Source organism: Papio anubis, chromosome 6 (genome assembly GCF_008728515.1).
Source record: "Papio anubis isolate 15944 chromosome 6, Panubis1.0, whole genome shotgun sequence".
NCBI lineage: Eukaryota > Metazoa > Chordata > Mammalia > Primates > Cercopithecidae > Papio > Papio anubis.
The window spans coordinates 153227604-153247218 of NC_044981.1; the positions used below are offsets into that span (position 1 = coordinate 153227604).

Sequence of the window (19615 nt, forward strand, 5' to 3'; positions counted from 1 at the left end):
CTGGAATTTGCTAATGAGAGATGGTACGGAGATGGATGCCCAAGGCAAGTAGAGTAAGGTGTGTCAGTGATTTCTGAGCAGAGCTTCGAAGACAGTGGGCAGGTTGGTCTAGAAAGCTAAGAGAACAGCTTTGATGTCAAAGCTGGTGGACTTGGCCCCAGACAGGAAAATATACTTCTTTTCCCAAGACAGTGTCTGAAAGGGAGAACTCAACCTAGCATGGGGCTTAAAAGCCTTCAGGGCAAGCAGTCCCCCAACCTTTCTCCCACCCTCCGTTTCCACAAGGTTGAAAACTAAAGGCCTCACAGTATGGTCTGAACAGGACAGCTTTAACATGTGTCAACCATTTTATCTTATATCTATTGTACTACAGTAAAGATTACAATATTACAAAGATTACAATATAGCTATCATGGGGTGACACAGATGGAGGTTCAACTAAGGAAGAAGAGTGAAGTAAAATCTTGAACTTAAGGAAGCTGCCTCCCTTTGGGTGGAGGAAGAAGAACTTCTAAATAGCAGCAAAAGTAAACCAAAGCAAATTATTGAACCATGACAAAAGGGCAAGTTTGGAGGAAGCGGAAGGTATACCATGGGAAGCAGCTCTTAGGTTTTCTCACAAGAAAAAAACAGCATTGGAGATAATCATAATCGCCTGAACTGTAACCTGCTATGGTTTATTGCCACATGTGGACGCCATTACTAGACCCTGGGATGTCAGAGGGAAACCTTACAGTAGAAGAGGGAGAAATAATTTAAAAAGCTAATACTTTTTTTCCATTGGTCACATTTTTACAAACTAAAATTGATTGCAAAATTGCCCACAAAATCTGAATATAAAATGTTTCTATTATTAAGTAAAAACACAACTAACACTTATATGGCATGATGTGCTGTGCTCCATTCTATGTAATTAAATGTATTATGTTATATTCACAGCCATTCTACAGAGTAGTTATTACTGTGGTCCACATTTTGCAGAATCCAATACATGTCTCGAGGTCACCCAAGTAGTACAGTAGTCCTCCCTTATCCACAGTTTTGCTGTCTGAGGTTTCAGTTACCTGCAGTCCAGAAATAATAATACAGGTAAATGGAAAATTCCAGAAATAATTCATGAATTTTAAGTTATGCACTGTTCTGAGTAGTGTGATGCAATCTTGTGCCACCCCTCTTTGTCCCACACAGCACGTTAATCATCCCTTTATCCAGCGTATTCATGCTGGATACACTACCTGGCCATTAATGACATGAGCTGTTCTGACATCCAGCCATGGATCATGATGGCTCAATGATCCAGGATCACCTGAAGCAGGTGATGACATGATGTCAAAATCCTGACATCACCATGCCTCAGTGATCCAGGATCCCCTGAAGCAGATGAGCCTTCTGACATGTTGGTAGAAGGTCAGTAGTAGCCTAACACTATGTCACAATGCCTACCTCATTCACCTTACTTTATTTCAGCACGTAGGCATTTTATCATCTCACATCACCACAAGAAGAAGAGTTAGCACAGTAAGTTATTTTTGGAGAGAGACTACATTCACATAACTTTTATTCTATTTTATTAGTAGTTGTTAATCTCTGTGCCTAATAAACTTTATCATAGATATGGCTGTATGGATAAAACATAGTATCTATAGGGTTCAGTACTATCTGGTTTACAGCATCCACTGGGGGGTCTTGGAATGTACCCCCACGGATAAGGGGGAATGCTGTAACTGATAGAACTAGTATCTGAGCCCAAATAGCCTGGCGCCAGTGCCTGCGCTCTTCACCACTGTGTGATGCTGCTTCTTATACAGTGTGAATATTTTCAAGGTCAGATGCCTAGAGGTTAAGCAGTTTATACATCTACGTTAGCTGGACCTTTGGTAAACTCAGCTGGATTTGAATTGGTGACTGTTGAATGTGTGCACTATTGACTTTCTGGCTCTGGTCTGAGGGTACATGCCCTTAATAACAGATCAGCTATTTTAGTCATGTTCAACTTACTAGGAATGTGGGCAGTTTTCTCTTTAGAAGAGCCATGTGTCTTTATTAAAGTTTTGGATGTAATGATGAAGCTTTCTCTCTTTTTAAACAAGATATTAAATGTTATATAGTCCCAGTAAGGGAAGGCCAATTTGGACCACAGAAAATTCCACCAAAAAGACTATCAGGAAATACAGAAGAAAATTATTCAGCCTCTATTGTTATATTTTAAAATAACTGAATGGATGGCTACAAAGTGACTTTGTGCTTCACAGAATAATAGGCCTAAAACCCCATCAGTAGGCTATAGTCTGTGTTCAGGCAAGAGAAGCTTTGGAATTAAGTGGTCCCAATAGAACAAAATTAACCTTGTGATTAACAAACCACCATGTGTTCTGAGGTCTACCAGCTTGTCTAAAAAATTAACCCTAGGACACATTAATACCATTCTTCCACTCTTGTAGATGCATTTTTTTTTTTTTTTTTTTTTTTGGTCTTAAGTCTTTTTTATTTCTTCCTGAGTTTCCTTTTAAATTGTAGCTACCCCTGGGAGAGGGTGCACTTTTGGGTTTATCAGCCCACACCAGATACTGTTCATCACTTTAGCAAGAGTTAGATGACAGGCAATCCAGTGGAAGAATGGCTCATGGAGTCAGGCAGAAGGGTGGGACAGAAAAGGTACAGAGAAGGGTTGGAGACAAACTGTTACTCCACAGATTTTCCCATGCTTGGTCTGCCTCCAAAATCTGATGTGTACGGTATTCAACCTAGAAAAAAAGGCAGCTTTTGAAAGCCTTTTACAAAGAATGTCTTGTTTGATGGTGATCCCACCATTCTTTCGGTCTCTTGAGTTTAAAATCTTGATTCTAAGGCATAGAGAGTTCACTTCTTTCTCTCCATTCCCTGAACCAGTCATTTATCAAGTTGCATCACATGTCTCTTTGCATTGTTTTTCCTATTTACCCCTTTCTTTGAATTCTAACTTTTAACATCATAACTCAGACCCTCTTCACTTGCCTAACTTACTGTGTTGAGAGGTTGCTCAGGGCGATCGTAAATTCCTCTGAGATGTGTAATTTCCAAATGAGGTTCGGAAGTCCCTGAATGGTTTGCTCTTCATAAGCATTGTTCCGTCCTAACTGTAAATTCGGACTCACTTCCTAGTGAGAGTCAGTATCATGAAGAAAGGACAGAAGAAAAACGCTGAATAGGGTCAGGGACTCAGAAGGCTGAAAGGGGTTAGGAAAATAAGATTGGAATAACTCCACCCTCAGGTAGAGAAGAAAGGGAAAAAACAGGAAGCTCTTGGGTACAAGGGCCTCAGAAATATCACTGTGAGAACTTTTAAGGTTCTGGATCCTCTTTCTGGACCCTCGTCATTGCCCTTTTCATTCTCCTTAAAAAATACTTAAACGAAGAAGGGCCTACATGCTTAGTTGTAGGGATAGAAGAGAAAAGGGAAAAAGCAAATTACCGAACAGTGCTTAAAAGGATATCATTTTAGTTAATCCATGTATGCAACATTTGCTTGAGCGTGCATAACCCAGCTCTGCAAGAACACCTCAAGAACTAGACATGTGGTGACTTCAGGGAGGAAAACTGAGGCCGAAAGACGGAGAAGTAGGCAGGCTAGTAGTGTTTGGCTCTATATTGTGTGCCTTTTGAGTGTTGTGACACGTGAATAAAATATCTCTCCAAGATTAGTAAAATAGGGAGTGGTATTGGGACACATACTTTTCTACAAACTGTTCTATGTGGAATGAGAACTTCAAAAAAGGAAAGTCAGGTAAACTCCAGGGAACTATGGGAAGAAAGAATGAGGTACATGGGAAAACGCATGATTCAGGACACTGTCAACCTAGGTTTAAGCATCAGTAGACCTGACTGTCTAAAAAAGTACTGTAAAGATCTCAACTAGGGATATAGCAACCTGACCAACATTCCTAAAATGTAATATTTCCTGTGTCATGTTCCCACTCAAACGCCATCAATGGAATTTGACCTTCCAGTGGTTTCAGTGGTGGGTGAGTCCCAAATTATGACTATTTTGTAAAAGTCCCTCAGATGATTCTATTGTGTGGCCAGAGTTGGGAATCATTGCTCTAATCTGAAAGTGATCTTAAATTCAGAAGTCTGTAGATAGTGTGATGGAGAACACTATTTTAGGGCTTAGCCTGTGGAGAACATGCAGGCACTTTAAGTTCAGTTCAGCCTCAGCCTTCTGTATACCATCTTTCCGTGGACTTGTGGGTAAAGTTCTGTGGAGAAGCACTGAACATGACATTGACAACCAAAGAGATCCTTGTGAAACACAGAAAGAATTCTGAATCCAAATTGCAAATAAAATGTGATTTTTCTTGAAAGAAGGACACATGGGGTCAAGCTTAAGTCAGTCATGAAAATACAAATCAAATGTGTGGGAGATGCATAAACTTCCAAAATTTATTTTCTTGGTAGAAACATAGATTTTATCTAGTTTTTAAAATAATTTCAGCTTTTTGATTCGGGGGTACATGTGCAGGTGTGTTACCTGGGTATATTGTGTGATGCTGAGGTTTGGAGTATGATTGATCCCATCACCCAGGTCCTAAGCATAGTACCCAATAGTTTTTCAACCCTTGCCCACCTCCCTCCCTGCTCTAGTAGTTCCCAGTGTCTGTTGTTCCCATCTTTATGTCCATGAGTACCCATCGTTTAGATCTCATAAGTGAGAAGATGTGGTATTTGGTTTTCTGTTTCTGCATTAATTTGCTTAGAATAATGGCCTCCAGCTGCATCCATATTGCCTTAAAGGACATGATTTTGTTCTTTTTATGGCTGTAGTATTCCATAGTGTATATGTGCCACATTTTCTTTATCCAAATCACCATTGATGGGCACCTAGGTTGATTCCATGTCTTTGCTATTGAGAATAGTCCTGCAATGAACATATGAGTGCATGCGTCTTTTTGGTAGAATGATTTATTTTATTTTAGTTATATACCCACTAATGGGATTGCTGGGTCAAATGGTAGTTCTGTTTTAAGTTCTTTGAGAAATTTCCAAACTGCTTTCCACAGTAGCTGGACTGATTTCCATTCCGCCCTACAGTGTAGAAGCATTCCCTTTTCTCCGCAGTCTCACCAGCATCTGTGGTTTTTTGACTTTTTAATAATAGCCATGGATAACTCGTGTGAGATAGTACCTCATCATGGTTTTGGTTTGCATTTCTCTGGTGATTAGCGATGTGGAGCATGTTTTCATGTTGGTTGACCGCTAAACCTCTTTTGAGGTTTCTGTTCATATCTTTTGCCAATTCTTAATAGAGTTACTTTTTTTTTTGCTTGTTGATTTAAGTTCCTTATGGATTCTGAATATTACACCTTTGTCAGATGCAGTTTTTGAATATTTTCTCACATTCTGTAGATTGTCTGCTTACTCTCTTGATAGTTTGTTTTGCTGTAGAGAAGCTCTTTAGTTTAATTAGGTCCCATATATCAATTTTTGTTTTTGTTGCAGGTGCTTTTGAGAACTTAGTCATAAATTCTTTCCCAAGGCTGATGTCCAGAATGATGTTTCCTAGGTTTTCTTCCAGGATTCATATAGTTTCAGGTCTAATGTTTAGGTCTTTAATCCATCTCGAGTTACTTTTTGTATATGATGAAAGGTAGGGGGTCCTTATAAAACCCAGCCATGCTGCGTATGGCTAGGCAGCTATCCCAGCACCATTTATTGAATAGGAGTTCTTTCCCTGTGGCTTACTTTTGTCAACTTCGTCAAAGATCAGATGGCTGTAGGTGTGTGGCCTTGTTTCTCAGTTCTCTATTCTGTTCCATTGGCCTGTGTGTCTGTTTTTGTACCAGTACCATGCTTTTTGGTTACTGTAGCCTTATAGTATAGTTTGAAGTCAGGAAATGTGATGCCTCAAGTTTTGTTCTCTTTGCTTAGAATTGCTTTGACCATTTGGAATCTTTTTTGTTTCCATACGAATTTTAGAATAGTTTTTTCTAGTTCTGTGAAAACTGATATTAGTGGCTTGATAGGTATAGCACTGAATCTCTAGATTACTTTGGGTAGTAAGTCTGTTTTAATGATACTGATTTTTTTTTTTTTTTGAGACGGAGTCTGGCTCTGTCGCCCGGGCTGGAGTGCAGTGGCCGGATCTCGGCTCACTGCAAGCTCCGCCCCCCGGGTTTACGCCATTCTCCTGCCTCAGTCTCCCGAGTAGCTGGGACTACAGGCGCCCGCCGCCTCGCCCGGCTAGTTTTTTGTATTTTTTTTAGTAGAGACGGGGTTTCACCGTGTTCGCCAGGATGGTCTCGATCTCCCGACCTCGTGATCCGCCCGTCTCGGCCTCCCAAAGTGCTGGGATTACAGGCTTGAGCCACCGCGCCCGGCCGATACTGATTCTTTCAATCCATGAGCATGGAATGTTTTTCTATTTGTTTGTGTCATCTCTGATTTTTTTTCGCAGTCTTTTATAGTTCTTCTTGTAGACGTTTTTCACTTCGTTGGTTAGATGTATTCCTGGGCATTTGATTTTATTTTTCTTGTGGCCATTGTAAATGGGATTGTGTTCTTGATTGCGAAAATCTATTTTTACTTTGTTCCCAGACAAAAGATGAGTAAAACAAGCCTAGGATCTAATCAGAAGCTTGTTGATTGAGGAGATGACCATTCTCCAGAGTTGACCTGATGGAACAGCCATAGTAAATAGCCCAGAAGAGAATTCATGTCAGCTTTCCACTGCCTGGCAATGTGTCTTTGGACAAGCCACTCAAATTCTCTTGGCTGTCATTTCTCCATCTGTACTATAATGGAAGGTGCTCTGTGGGTGCCTCTGCTCTCCACGGTTTTGTGAAAGAGCACCTTCCCACCTCATGGTGGTTAGGAGTATAGGATCTGGGGTGGACTGCCAGCCTTTGCATCCCAGCTCTGCTACTCACTTGCTATGTATGTGGCCTTGGGCAAGTTTCTTAACCTCTCTAAGCTTTAGCTTTTTCATCTGTAAAATTGGGTCAATAGTAGTACCCATTTTTTAGTGATGCTGTGAGGATTTAAAGGGAAATGCACATAAATCATTTATCACAGTGCCTGGTAATAGTTAAATAAGTGTTACTTATAACTATGGTTATTATTCTGTGTATAGAATTAGAAGGCACCACAGAGTTAGATGGACACCATGTAGCTCCATCCCCTTGAGTTAAAGATGAGGAAACTGCAGCCCAGAGGAAATGAGTGACTTGCTCAGGGTCTCATATTTCACCTTGTATGTTTGGGTATTGTTAAATCAGACTGTGTCCGGCAATGCTATTTAGCACTAAGACTCCATCTGGGCAACACAAAGTAGTCTGTGAATGTAACAAAATTAAGAAACAGAGAGAGCATAGTCTGCACCAAGTTTAAAAGATGTATAATCACTCATTATACATGAAAACAATAGAATGAAGCTTAGTTAAATGTACTTTTGAAGTAGACACCAGACACTACCTTATAATGAAAGAAGTAAAAAGGAAAAAAAAAATTACAAAAGGCATTCTTTCCTTCTTAAACTGAGCTAAGATAAAGTTCCAAATATTTGCTTTATTTAATCTTAGCCACTTTTATAAAATGCTCCATTGGCCCTATATTTAGCAGTTGGTAGTTAGTACTGGTTCCATCATAAAACTCCTTTACCACTCACTCTCCAGCGGCAGTAATCTCTTACTGGGATCTTTCAAGCCAACTGGGAAGAGCAGGGAACGTGGACCTGGACCTCCCACTCCCACTTCCCACCAGCCATCTCTTACCTATGGTGTGACCTCAGTCAAGTCACCCAGCTTTTCATTACCTTAGGGTTTTCATTGTTAAAATGAGGCATTTCAACCTAGTGGTCTGTAAGGCCTCTTGTAGCTAAGTACAGAGAGACTGCGCCGGTGATGAAGAGCGTGAATGTTAAAATCAAACCTCCTTGACTTGAATCCCAGCTATATATCTTACTAGCTTTGTAACCTTGGACAAGCCATTTAGCCTCTCTGTGCTTTGGTTTTCTCATCTGTGAAATGGACTGCTAACAGTAACACCTCACAAGATTGCCATGAGGATTAAACAAGTGAATGTCAAACAGGTGGCGTATCATTAATGCTCAGTACATGGTAGTTAAAATTTAAAATTCTGTAATTATATAGAGGGAATTTTATTTATTTATTTTTAGCAACTAGAAGAAGTCCTCTGGGAAAGGCACCTGTATTACCAGGATGCCTTGGGGAATGAGCTTAGGACAGGTTCCTCCTAACTCACGCAGGTTGGAAGGCACAGTTTATATTTGCTTTTGGGGAGGAGGATATAGGGAGAAGACTCTTCCAGATCTAAAATCCTACTTCTAATTCTACTCAGAGTCCTCTATTAGCTAAATTTCTGAAATCTCTTTTATAGCAAAGGAATGGAATAGAGCCATGTTTAACCCCAAATGTTGTTAATTCTCTGGCAGTATGATTTATCTTATTACCTGATTTGTTAAAGAAACCAGACCATTTAGCAACAAAATCAAAAGAAGTTTAAAAACTGCTGGACCATTATGTGTCACAGCCAATGTGTTACACAAAAATACAGTTGTTTTGTTTATGTGTGTGTTTATTCATTCATTTATAGATATTTGCTGATCACCCACCATGTGCCAGGCACTATTCATGTGTCCTAGGGGGGAAGCAGTGAACAACAACAAAAAGTCCCTGTTTTTATAAACCTCACATTCTACTTAGGGAGTCAAATTACCTATGATAATATAGGCAGTGACTAGTGTGGCAAAGAAAAATAAACCAGGATAAAGGGATAGAATGGAATGTAGGGGTGGGGGTTGTTAAATAAAATAGGCAGAGTGGTTCTCTCTAAGGAGAGAACAGAAACTGGAATAAAGGGAATGAGTGATTCCAGGCATTCCAGGCAGAGATAACAGCAAGTGGGAGGCTCTGCAGTCATGTTTGCAGCAGCAGAGAAGGCCCACATGTCAGGAGCAGAGTGAGCCAAGAGGAGAGGGTAGGGAGTTGAAGAGGAAGCGCACCTGCTCATGCTCAGCGGCTGCGGCGAGAACTTGGGTTTTTATTCCTCCTGCAACACAAAAACATGGGAAGGTTTTGAACAAGGTAGTGATGGGGTCTGATTTGTATTTTTAAAAGAACCTGGCTGCGGTATGGAGAATAAACTGCAGAAAAGGGCACGGGCAAAGGCAGGGAACTCAGGAGGCCACGGGAGCAATCCAGTGTTGACTGGGGGCAGATGGCGGCTGAGGAGCAGACTTGGAGGGCTCTGATTTGGGAGGTACTTTGATGGTGGAACTATCTGTCTACTAAGAGAAGACAGTTTGGGGCATGCCATGTTTGTGACACCTGTTAGACATTCATGCGGACATACTGAGAGGGAGGTCAGCTACAGCAGTCTTGAGTCCAAGAGCTGCAGATTTTTTTTTTTTTTTGAGACAGAGTTTCCCTCTTGTCACCCAATATGGAGTGCAGTGGTGCAATCTCGGCTCACTACAACCTCTGCTTCCCGGGTGCAATAGATTCTCCTGCCTCAACCTCTGAAATATCTGGGATTTCAAGTGTGCACCACCACGCCCAGCTAATTTTGTATTTTTTCAGTAGAGACAGCGTTTCATCATGTTGGTCAGGCTGGTCTCAAACTCCTGACCTATAGTGATCCACCCACCTCGGGCTCCCAAAGTGCTGGGATTACAGGTGTGAGCCACCACACCCGGCTAGAGTTACAGATATTAACAGGAGTCATCAGTACACAGAGGCGGTGAGAACCACGACATTAAATGAGGCCATATAGGAAATGGAAGAGGAAGACTTCCAAGACTTAGGTCACCTAGAGTTGGGGAGTAGAAGGAAGATCCTACAAAGGGAAGGGAGCAAAAGCCTTGGTGGGGTCGGAGGAAAACAGGAGAGTGAGTTCTCCTGAAGTCACATGGAGGGAATGTTTGATGAGGAGGAGATAGTCAACTACATTGAGTGCTGCAGTGAGTTGCATGAGCTGAGCCTCCGGCCGTGTCCAATACAGTACACTGTATTGGACATCTCTCAGTATGAGAGATGCCTACCTTCTGCTGACTTCAGAGACCAGCTTACTGAAGGTCACTGGGCTTCACCTGGCATAGCAACATTCATTTAACCATATTTGCTCCAGGATTTTTAATATAAAGTATTTGATGAGAAGAACTAAGATTCTTCTACGGGATCAACTATGCAGTTTACTAAGTTAAACTTAAAAAAAAATTGCTGCCAACTACAAAATCTAACCATATATGGTGGGTTACTGGTGTTAACTCCAGTCCTCCTTCCTGTGGAGTTGGTGAAGCCTTTTCTGGGAGCCTGAAGGAAATACCCGTACCCTGTCTGGGTCCTATTAATAACTCATCCTGGTTCCTGATTGTGTGCTGATCTTTCCCTGTGTTCCATGCCAGTTTGTATTAGAATGGTCACAATTGGGCTGGTGTATTCATTACACATAATTCTCATTCTGTTTCAAGAGTTCCAAATCCTCTATGTTCAGCCTTCCTCAGCTGTACTGCTCATTCTTGTTCATCATTTGCTCCTTCATAGACCCAAGTAGGGCAGAAAGTTAAGGAGGTTTACTTTCCTTCATGTGCCCTTTGTGTGGCTGGCCTGCTGCCTCTCTTGAATAGCTTCTGTCTCCCTGTGGTGTGTCAGTGGGAGTGCTGACAAGGCTTACCTGATTTTTGGCAGGGAAAGAACAACTTCTAAAGCAAGTTGCTATAGTTACCAAGTCTTCCCACTGCATAGCAGTCACTGACTCTATGCTACTTTTAAATGTTGCTCTATCAGACATTCTCCTTGGGTATGGCAGCTTGGGGTTTTGTTATTTAATCATTTCATGCCCACTTATGCGTGGGTTACACAGAGAGTGAGGAGAACAGGGTCCTATTATGGGGAGCATACATGGACACCCACACATGCATACATGCATATTTCAGGTTTGACATGCCTGAAACCACAGCTGTTTTTCCACTCAGATTTCTTGCACCGAGTCCATTTTAGAAGGTTCTCTACAAGGATAACAGATTGTATGTGGAATCATTTTGTACATTCCAAAGAAATGTTTGTGTCTATGTTTCTAGACACAAATTATGTGCGTGGAAAGTTTCCCCAATTCTTTTCTCAGTAATTATCTATTTTCTATCTCTAGGAGAAAAAAATAAAATAGAAGTTGATTATAGATGAAATGATTCATTTGTGAGCATTTTTGAAAGTTAATGTTTCAGATCAGACCCATTGTTGAGCTTTTTCTATTGTTTGTGCATGACTGTAATTACTAGAAATTGTGACATTTGGAGGCTAATTGAACTGCTGTCTTATCTGACAGGCACAAGTGTTCTGGGTAGAAATTCAGAAACTAATATAGTGGGTGATGAACATTATGTGAACATCATAGAGCCTTTCTCCCCACTTAATTGACCTGCTGTCGAGGAAACACACACACATCACTAACCAGAATTGTAGTTAGTCCAGCATCATGATGTAGGCAAGGTGGCAGAGCTTGGCATGGTCCTGGGTCTCGCTTCCCATCAGTTCCTCAGCCCCATCCTCTCAGCCTCCCAGAGCTGTCTCACCTGGCCAGGCTCCGGAATGGCCGGGAGTGAACAGCCCCTGGCCCACTCTTAGAGTTGGCTTTCTGGGTGGAGGTTCGGCTTTGCTTTTCCCTCCGGTCTGTGCAACTTCGTGGCTCTGTGCGCTGATGCCGGCAGCACTAGGTCTTTGGCACCTACAGCTCAGGTTCTTGGGCAGATTGATTTGGGGATCACTGCCTCTGTATAAGGATATTGGTCCTAACTAATGACTGACACCAAAGTAAGGAGGCCTTTGGCCTGTCACTGCCTCTGAGGTACGCAAGGATGGGGTCAGCTTAGGGACTGCATAGACGAAAACACGACACAGTGATTTGGAGAACGAACGTTGGACAAAATGGTAGCCATGTCTCTCTCCCACAGAGCTGGTGGGTGGGCTTCTTTCAGCTGTTTCTTACCATGAAATTAACAAATAGGTGTGTTGAACCCCAGACAAGTTTCTCCAAAGACAAACTTGAGTCAGAGCAGCCACCAGTCTGGGGAGAAGGAGGTGCCTGCCCTGGCTAGGACCCTGGCAGTCCCAAAGACCCTGAGAATCCACTCAGCCTGCATCACCCCTGTACCCAGTCCTTCGACACCTGAAAAGCTGACCCTCCTTTCACCCATGGACGTGCACTCTCCAGGCAGAATGGGCCCCTCTATCACTTCTCCCACCTCGGCTGCCTGCCATGCTGTCACCCACTCGTGAGGCTGTTCGCAGCTGGTTCCAGGTCCCAGGGAGAGCTCAGTGTGATCACAGGTTTCAAAGCTCTCTGGAAGAAGAGAGAAGAGAGACTAAATTGGTCTCCCCGAACTCTCACTTCTTTCTCCTTGACCCAGGAAGACCATCAAGCTCTGTTGCTCCTGCCTCCCTGCCTGGAGCCTGGAAACTCAGGCAGCTGGCTGTGTCAATTTCAGGAGACGTACCTCATTTATTTCTCTTCTCTCAGGGATCACTGCCCTGTGCTGCCTGAAAACCATCGTTGAACGTCTGAGAACCATGGTTGTATACACCTTGTCTGTTTTGGTAGCTGTTTAAAGAAGGAGGGTAAATCTGGTCCCTGTTAGTCTATCATGGCCATAAGCAAAGTCCTCTTCTTCATTAAACACTTCTTTCCCATTTACTTCTGAGACCTGACGTTCTCCTGCCTTGTCTCTAACTCTCCTCTTAGCCTCCTTGGCAGGCTCATTAACTACTGGAGTTCCTCAATCATCCACCATCCTGTTTTTGTCTCCTCCCATTCTGTAATTGCTCCCTGGGTGAACTCACCATGCTGAAGGCTTTGGTAGCCACCTCTACCATAAATGAGGTTTCTAGTCCAGAGCTCCTGTCGCTAGGACTTCAACTAGGATTTCTTGCACTGGAACCATTTTAGAAGGCTTTCTACAATAACAGATTGTATGTGAAATCATTTTGTACATTCTAAAGAAATGTTTGTTTCTATGTTTTTAGACACAAATTATGTGTGTGGAAAGTTTCCCCAATTTTTTTTTTCTCAGTAATTATCTATTTTGTATCTCTAGGAGAAAAAAATAAAATAGAATTTGATTATAGATGAAATGATTCCCAGATATCCAACTGCCTCTGACTCCACTACCTGTATATTTCTGTGCATCTCAAACTCAACATGTCTGAACGTGTTCGTTGTCTTTACTCAGATTTGATCCCCCTCCAACTACATAACCAGTTATGAAGCCAAAGCCCATATATATTTCTTAACACCACCTTCTCCCTCCCCACCACATCAAATCCACTGCCTAGCCTTGCTGCCTTGGTGACCCTTCTTCAGAAAGAGCTCTGATGCCTGTTTCCTTCCCCATCTGCACAGCTGCCACCTCTGGTCCAAGGAGTAACCTCTTAACCCATCTCTACCATTTCATTCTATTTTGTTCTCTGCTGCAGCCAATAGTGACTTCTTAAAAATGCAAATCTGATTATTTTGCGTGACTGCTTCAAATACTTCAAAGACTTTCCATTGTTCTACCTGATCTGTCCCCCTCTGGTCTCAGATTACAGCACACTCCCTTCAGTCTCCCATTTCTACCGTCACTGGCCTTATTTCAGTTCCCTAGAGGCCCACACACCCTCTTGCCACAGGGCCTTAGCACATCCATTCACTCTGCCTGAAATGGGCATCTCCCTGCTTTGCGTTTTCTTCCCTGAGTCAGCTCAGTCACACGTCCTAGGGAAGCCTCACGAGGGCAGGCCGTCTGTTACATGCTTTCATGGTGCCATGTGCCTCATTGCCTTGGCATGTGGCACAGTTATAATTTTACTTTGATTTGTCTAATTCTGTGATTAGTGTTGGTCTTCCTTCCTAGACTTGGTGAACTCTGTGACAGCTGTTAAACTTCTCTTTCCCCTCGCTGTCATCGTGTTCCCAGCCTTGATGTAGGGTTGGGACTCGATGAAAGTCCTGCTGAGCACACACATGAAATGGTGGGGGCACCCGGGGAACAGGAGGGGAGCAGCCTGGCTCCTCAGCACCGGGAGGGGCTCTGGGAGGGGAAGAGGGGTCTGCACACACTGAGGGCTGCAGGGTCACAGCTGCCCTATCACCATCAGAAGAGGAGAAGCCTCTGCTGGGGCTGGGGCACCCACAGACTTCTGTGCTTCCGACATTGGAAGTGTCCTCTGCTATCAAAATGGCAGAACTCTTCTAAGCTTTTAAAGTGATCCACTCGACTTTCGTTTCCTTTCCATACTTTCATAAAACATTTAGAGGAAAAAGACAAGCAGGACAAATGGAACTCTCACCTTAATAACCAACAGAGAAGACTACAACCCCAAGCTGTGGGTACTTGCCTGTGCAGCAAGGCCCAGGGCTGCAGGTGCAAAAGCCAGATGCCACCTCTGTCCAGAGACCTTCCCAGCTTCAGAGCATCTCTGACTGTGGATTTCTCCAAGGAGCAACAGCACAGCCCCACGCCCCCGCTCATCTTCCCTGACACTTTTGGCACTTTTGTGAGAGAAGCACCAGGAAAGCATGAGAGTGAGCCTGGGGCCAGGCCTCAGGGGACCACAGAGCCACAAGCAGTACCACAGTCATTTTGGATCCCCTGCATGAAATGAGCAATTTGGTTTGTGCACATGAGGACCTAGTGGTTAGAAACACAGCAGGTGGTTCTTTGTAGTTTCTTCTTGATGCTTCTTGTGGCCCGCAGCCCGGCAGGGCTTTGCTGTGGGGAGCCTCAGGCCCTTTGTGCAAGGTGAGGTTTAGCTCACAGTCAGGGCTTCCTTCTGAATCAGGTAGGCTCTGGGTGGTTTTGCTACAGCATGAACAGGACCACTTCTTTATGAGATCCTAGGCAAAGACCAAAGTGTTTACACTTAGACAATGTTTCAGCATGTGGCAGGCGAATCTGGGGATGACGGGGAGGGAGAGGGAGGGAGAGGGAGCGAATGCGTTATAATGACTGTCCCAGAAGGAGAGTTACTAGCTGTGCTCTGACAGCAGATTGCATTTGTTCTCAAAGAATGCAACAACTCTTGATTCTGCCTTGGAAACTGAAAAACAGCATTCCTCTAGCTCTGATCTTTTCAGGAATGGGGGTGGAGGGCAAGGGTAGAGGTTGGGCTGATGAGGAGCCATGGTGGGGCAGCCATTCCTCTCTGGGACCCTGCGTGGAAAGCACCACCTCAGCACTGAGGGGAAGCCCCATCACCCAGAGCCCTCTGTCCCATCCTCCTGGAGCCTGACATTTTTGCTGCTGAAGTTGCAAAGGCATCTGAAGCTCACCTTAGTGGCCTAGGGCTTCCCGCTCCCCTTTGGGAATTTTCGACATGAAAGCAGAAGGCCTGGCACAAAGAAGTATGTGTGGTGTGTGTGCATGTGCATGTGTGTGTGTGTGTAATGAAACTAGGCCTGGGGCATGGAGTGACAGGCGCCTGGCCAAGGGAACTGGGAGTGAACAGCCCAGTGGATGTTAATATTCCACATTCCTGCCCAAGTGAGGATGGGAATCCCTCAGAATAAAAAGTATCCAAAGTCTTGAGAGTCAGATTTTGTAATCAAATGCCAAGTTTCCCATTTGACCAAGTTACTTATGTTCTCAGAGCCTTGGTTTCCATATCTATAAAGTAGGAATATTGCTATCTATCTCCTGGGATGTGTTAGGTCCAGTTCCTGGGGAACAGACTCTGAGGCAGAGATGGGGAATGGGGGCCAATGCCTGCAGGGGCAGGAAGGACTCAGGACTGGGCAGAGGAGTGGTTGGGACAAGCACAAGACCTCAGCCAGTTTCACAGGATGCTCTGACGGGTGGCCTTTCAGAGTTGTACCACCTTCAGTCAAGGGGGCCAGGGTCTTTGTATCTCATCTACAATTCCCCACCAGCCAGCCACTGGCCGCTGGCCGCCCCTGGGGACAGGGTTCCTAGGGTAAGGAGACTTAGTGTGAGCCCCCAGACACGAACACTCCATCCCCTCCTGCACCAGCTGAAGAGGGCTTGGGCTGTGCACTATAGCAACTCCTGCAGGGCTGTGGGAGGGAATCAAATGACACAGAACATATATATTATATATATATAAAATATATATACACTATATATATACACACTATATATATATACACTATATATATATACACACTATATATATACACACTATGATACAGAGCATATATAGTGACAACAACAGCAAACCAACTGATTCATCGTGCCCAGGCTTATCCTTGGAAAAAGTGGGCTTGTGTTTTTAAAGTTATCAGATATCCTTCAACGCAATAGCCCTCGGGGTAGAGGAAAAAGTTTTGTTTCAAACTTATTTAGTGGGAGGAGGCTGGATGGTCCCAGCCCAGCTGGACGGAGGCAAGGTTTGGAATAAAAGAGATGAAAATGGCCTTGATTTTAAAGTGTGTGATGGGGCTGGGTGCAGTGGCTCATGCCTGTAATCCCAGCACTTTGGGAGGCCGAGGCAGGAGGAGCACCTGAGATCAGGAGTTCGAGACCAGCCTTGCCAACATGGTGAAACCCTCTCTACTAAACACACACACACACACACACACACACACACACATTAACTGGGCATGGTGGCAGATGCCTGTAATCCCAGCTACTAGGGAGGCTGAGGTGGAAGAATCCCTTGGACCCAGGAGGCGGAGGTTGCAGTGAGCCGAGATTGTGCCACTGCACTTCAGCCTGGGTGACAGAGCAAGACTCTATCTCAAATACATAAATAAAGTATGTGATAGGAGAGGAAGAAAAATTCTTTAACACTGAGTGCGGATCTGTGGACATGGATTCTGGAATTTGTGAATGTTGGACCCCATCTCATTTCTAGTTAGTTCTCTAGGAGGTGGTATATGCATTTAGGGGTAGGAAGATTATACATTATGGGTGATTACTTTGGAAATCTCAGAGAAAACTCCCTGGGCTGGTGGTGGCTGGCACAGACGGAGCCGAGCAGCCTGTCTCCAGAGACTAAGTCCCCCAACAGGCCTGTGGGAGCCAACAAGCAGGTGCCCTTTCAGCAAAGATCTAGGCTGCAGGAGACTCATTCTTCTGGGACTTCTGTAAGATCCAAGGAAGGGAAAGCTTCCTTCATCACCGAGACTGACTTTTCTCCCAGCCAGGTGGGAGGGGGCCCAGAGTGGGTTATCTAATTTAGACAAGTAGATGAAAAGAAATTTATGGAGTAAATTTCATACTCAACTCACATATTTAGTACTTAACAAATGCCTGGATTTAGCGGGTACACAATAAAATAATCCATTCCTTTTTCTTTTTTATTCCCTTTTGTCAGGGATGTACCTATACCTTTTAACCAGCTGAACCTTTTCTTGTTAAAAAAAACAAACTGGAAAGAAGGATATACTTCTTTGTTAGCTTTACTAATCAATTACAAACATCGATTAACTATTTACTATGTTAGGTTGCTAGCAAGATGGTAAAACTAGCTCAAGCTGCTTGCTAATCAATGCTGCAGAAAACGAAGCAATGGGGAAATGTACATTTGGGGAAACAAACAAAAACAACAATGAAAGCAATGAACAAAACTCCCCAATAAACAGGAGCCATGGTGGGGCAGCCATTCCTGGGGCTTCGTTGTCAGCCTCTCCTCTCTGGGACCCTGCGTGGAAAGCACCACCTCAGACTGAGGGGAAGCCCCATCACCCAGAGCCCTCTGTCCCATCCCCCTGGAGCCTGACATTTTGCTGCTGAAGTTGCAAAGCCAACTTGAAGCTCACCTTAGTGGCCTAGGGCTTCCCGCTCCCCTTTGGGAATTTTTGACATGAAAGCAGAAAGCCTGGACCAAAGAAATGTGGGGTGTGTGTGTGTGTGTGTGTGTGTAATGAAATTGTACCCCTGGTGCATGAAGATTTTATTGAACCGTAGTTTGTGGAGGGGTGGCTATATCCCAATGTGGATAAACCCGAGGCAGTAGTGAAGAGACTGTCTGGAGAAAGGCAGTCCTTTGCCACCTCCTCAGTGTAGAGCTCTGTGGCAGCAGCCTGGACTATTGGTACAGGTGTCTGCAGAGCAAGTTCATGGCAGCACCAAAGCCCTGCCAAAGCGAAAAAGTGATGAAAACATCTGTAGACTGAACAACTAACCTTCTACATTCATCCATTATGTCCTCTCCACAGCCCAAGTGATGGGACCGTCTCTTTTCCATCTTGCCTTATCCTAAAGGTTTTAAGATGAAACCTTGCCCCGAGAAGTTGTCTGGCTACTCTAAGCCAACAGCCCACAGGAATCAGTCGTGATTCCACGGTGCATAGGGCTCTCCACCAAGAGCTTAAGCCATCATTGCGCTTTTCCCGATACACATCACAAAATGGAATAGAGGAAACATTACAGGTAGGGTAAGTAGAGGAGAGGAGAAAAAAAAAAGAAGCTCACAAGCCAAAATGACTAGAATAATACAACTACCAAACAAACAAGCAAACTGTACAACATGTACCGTCTGGTAGAAGTATTTGAACAGGTGGACCAAGAATTTAAAATAAGCATTATAAATATGTCTCAAGAAATAAGAAAATATATTAACAAAAATAAAAATCACACAAAAGAACCAAGTAGAAATATTAGGTTTGGAAAAGGCAAGCAATGAAATAACTCCATAGATGGGGTAACTAGTAGGATGGATACTATTAAAGAGCCATTAGTTGAGAGATCAGATTGAAAAACTCTCCCAGAACACAACAGAAAAAGGTCAGAGGAGAAAGAAAATATGTAGTTTTTAAAAGGCCGAGACGGGCAGATCACAAGGTCAGGAGATCAAGACCATCCTGGCTAACACGGTGAAACCCCGTCTCTACTAAAAAATACAAAAAACTAGCCGGGCGAGGTGGCAGGCGCCTGTAGTCCCAGCTACTCGGGAGGCTGAGGCAGGAGAATGGCGTAAACTTGGGCGGCGGAGCTTGCAGTGAGCTGAGATCCGGCCACTGCACTCCAGCTTGGGCGACAGAGCGAGACTCTGTCTCAAAAAAAAAAAAAAAAAAAAAAAAAAAGAAGCTGAGATATGGAAGACAGAGAAATGTCTACATCTGCATCAGATACCTAGAAAGAGAAAAAAAGGAAAAATGACAAAAGGCAGTATTTGAAAACATAATGGGGATAAATTTTCTGGAATTAAAGAATTATATCCCACCAATCTCTTAATCAAATGTAATGACATAATAAAAATATCATAAAATATTTTTTTATATAACAAAAAAAAAACATAAAAAAAAAAGATATAAAAATATCTTGAAGCTAATATCAGGCATATATAGCTTCAAGAGTCTTTCCACAGGAAGATCCACCTTGAAAACACTCTGGGGAGTCCTTAAATAACAAGAGAAATAAATCCACACGAGGAAGCAAGAGTTTTAGGAAGAAACGGTAATCATATATCTTGGTAGAGTTTATTATTGTCTTAAAAATTAGAATGGGAGGGAATATATTTATGTAGCAGCCCAGAACTAAAGTTCTATCAGCATGATGTAGGGTGTCAAAATGAGAGGAAGCCCAGCGGAACATGAGATTAATAGTAAAGCAAGAAAGATGATACAGATATTGCTAAGTTCAATAAAACAATAGATGTAAACATGATGAGTAAGGAAGGTCAACCAC

At 43.4% G+C, this 19615-nt stretch overlaps 1 long non-coding RNA gene across 2 annotated transcripts; it reads right to left on the bottom strand.

The window, feature by feature from the left end:
• Positions 1–881: 881 nt before the first annotated feature.
• Positions 882–10438, bottom strand: LOC103884110. Of its 2 annotated transcripts, none has more exons than XR_004184450.1 (4): positions 10233–10438; positions 8996–9042; positions 3004–3137; positions 882–1064 (listed from the first exon to the last, which is right to left on the bottom strand). It is a non-coding gene; the product is annotated as an uncharacterized LOC103884110 (long non-coding RNA). The 2 variants fall into 2 exon arrangements; XR_646593.4 differs by lacking the exon at positions 10233–10438 and adding an exon at positions 10034–10111.
• Positions 10439–19615: the final 9177 nt, after the last annotated feature.